This window comes from Adiantum capillus-veneris, chromosome 24 (assembly GCF_014529385.1).
Source record: "Adiantum capillus-veneris isolate H3 chromosome 24, ASM1452938v2, whole genome shotgun sequence".
Lineage (NCBI taxonomy): Eukaryota > Viridiplantae > Streptophyta > Polypodiopsida > Polypodiales > Pteridaceae > Adiantum > Adiantum capillus-veneris.
In genome coordinates this window covers 53,146,052-53,148,691 of record NC_140954.1, presented here as the reverse complement: position 1 = coordinate 53,148,691, position 2,640 = coordinate 53,146,052, and the positions used below count along the sequence as shown (strand labels likewise).

Sequence of the window (2,640 nt, the reverse complement as noted above, 5' to 3'; positions counted from 1 at the left end):
CGAGTTGATTCGTTGAACCTAGGAGAGGATATTTGCAGTCTTCATCAACCCACCGCATACCCAAGTTGTAAGTGCTCGAACGAAGGAAGCTTTTGCTCAATGTTTTTTAATCATTATTCGTTATGCAATGTTCAAAGCTTTTGCTTGCACTATGCTTTTGAATAAAAAACAGTATGTGACTTGTAGTTTGCTATGTATGGTTAATTTTGCAGATTAGGTGAGTTATTCGTATTGCTAGAGTTAGAGAAATTGGAATGGAGCCTAGCAAGAGAGTAAGATCATCTTCTCTTTTTTCTGCAAAGAAGAAGAGAAAGTCTCATCCTAAGCTAGATGCGTTTTTGATCAAACCTACAAGTAGTGTCCAAGGCGGCAATGCATTGACAAATGTGGAAAATGCATCAAATGTAGATCCATCTGTGGACAATATGAGTGGTAGCGCAAAGCAAGGTCTTGGTAGTAAGGCAAATGGTGTTGATGTAGCTATGTCCGAGGGTGTTAAGATAACTAAGAGAAGGTGGCGGCAACAATGGAATCTTCTCCATCCTTGGGCTTACTTATGTAAGAACATGTTGAATGAGGAGATTATTAAATGCACTTTTTGTGAGGAATGTAAGAAGATCAATGTGTATACTTGCGAAGGTTCAAGTGCATTTATGATCTCAACATTACATGACCATTCTCTCACCAAGGATCATACTGATTCTGTGCGTTTATTAAATGCCAAGAAACGTATGGAGGATACGGGTAGAGGTCCTCTTGATGATGGTATGGACTCAATGGTTCATTTGGAGCAAATGCGTATTGTGACATGTATGAAGTTGGTTTACTTTTGTGCATGTGAGGATATTCCATTGGATAAATATCCCACTCATTGCAAATTTCTTCGTGAGATGCATATGCCGAATATGCCTGCTTCTGAAGAGTATGGCTCGTATGTGAATCTAGTGTCTGGCAGAGAGATGATGCTTTCCATAAAGGATCATGTGAAGAAGCAAATGCTGGCAGAGATGTGTGCAAGTCCATTTTACTCTGTGCTCATCGATGAGAGTACGGATCGTACTATAGAAAAGCACTTGATTGTCTATGTGACATATGTGGGTAACAAAGGGAAGGGACGTGCTAGATGTTGCTATGTTGAATTGCTTCCCATGGAGAATGCAAATGCAAAGGGTGTCTATGATGCAATGATTCAATTTTTAAAAGACAATGAATTAGATGTAAACAAGCTCATTGCTATTGCAACCGACGGTGCATCGGTGATGATTGGTCATAAGACGGGTCTCATTGCGCGCTTTCAAAAAGATATGCCTCGTATCATGGGTGTACATTGCATTGCACACAGACACGCTTTGGCAGCAAAGGATGGGTTTGTGTCTCATCCTCATGTATACGCCTTTGTTGACAAAGTTGCAAATAAAGTGTATTCATGGTTGGGAAAGTCTGGGAAGAGACATGAAGAATTGTGGAAGATCATGAGTGAGTATGATATTCAGGATGTGAAAGCGTTACAAATTCACTCAGTGCGATGGCTTTCAAGAGGCAAAGTCATGGAAAGACTTGTCAAAATTATGCCTGTTGTTCTTGCACAATGGAAACTTCGTGAAAAGAAGTGGTATGGGTATGCTACTATCTTTCAAGTACAATTTATGATTCATCTTTTGGCCGATGTGCTTGTAGAGCTTAACAAGCTTAATGTAGAGTTCCAAAGGCAAGAGATGGATGTGACCACTGTTGGTGCTTTGATTGATTTGACGTTTGAAAAGCTCACTAGAAGATATCTTACTAATGATGCTAATAACTTCGGTGTTGGATCAAATTATTTGTCAACTTTTTTAGCGATGGCAAAAGAGGGCAAATTGGTTTATGCAGATGCAAGTGGGAAGTCTCATAGCCATGTATTGAAGTTTAAGCCTATTTCCAAAGATAAGAAGGGAAAAAAGGCAATGGAAACAGGTGAGTGTGACGAAGAAGATGTTGAGAACCAAGATGTTGAGAATGAAGATGGGGAGAACTTGGACTTGAATGCATCGCCCAAAGAAAGTGCAAAAAAGACTGGATCTCTTGAAGAATGTATTTCTATGGCAAAGTTATATGTGCAAAATATTTTGGATGCTCTGAATCGACGATTTGAGGATCTCCCAGTGTTTAATGCATTCAAAATATTTAGTCCATCATCCTATCCATCAAATGAGATTGATAGAGAGAAGAGAACACAAGAATGGTTGGAAAGATTACTTAATCGGCTTAATGTGGATAGTAGTATTGTTGACATACGGAGATGTAAGAGTGAGAGAGAAGATTTTGTTGGAATGCTATATCGAGTTGCGGCAAACAAGAGTATGCATGATGCATGGGAGGTTTGTAGTGCAAATAAGACTTGGTGGGACTTATTTCCTTCACTAATGAGGTTATGGCAGGTAAGTTTAGTCATTCCAGCAAGCACTGTTGCATGTGAACGTGGCTTCTCGCGTCAAAATTTCATAAAAAATGCTTCAAGATTTGCCTTAGGATTGGATACTTTGGATGCTTTGATGCTATTGTCTATTGATGCGCATGGAAGCTCACTGATTGACTGACCGGAATGATGTTTTTGAGATTTGGGTGAATGCAAAGAAGAGGAGAGCCATGTCATTAGCATAA

At 39.5% G+C, this 2,640-nt stretch overlaps 1 pseudogene; it reads left to right on the top strand.

Annotated features, from left to right (window-relative positions):
• The first annotated feature begins 254 nt into the window (after positions 1 to 254).
• LOC147426378 (uncharacterized) lies at positions 255 to 2,640 on the top strand (annotated as a pseudogene).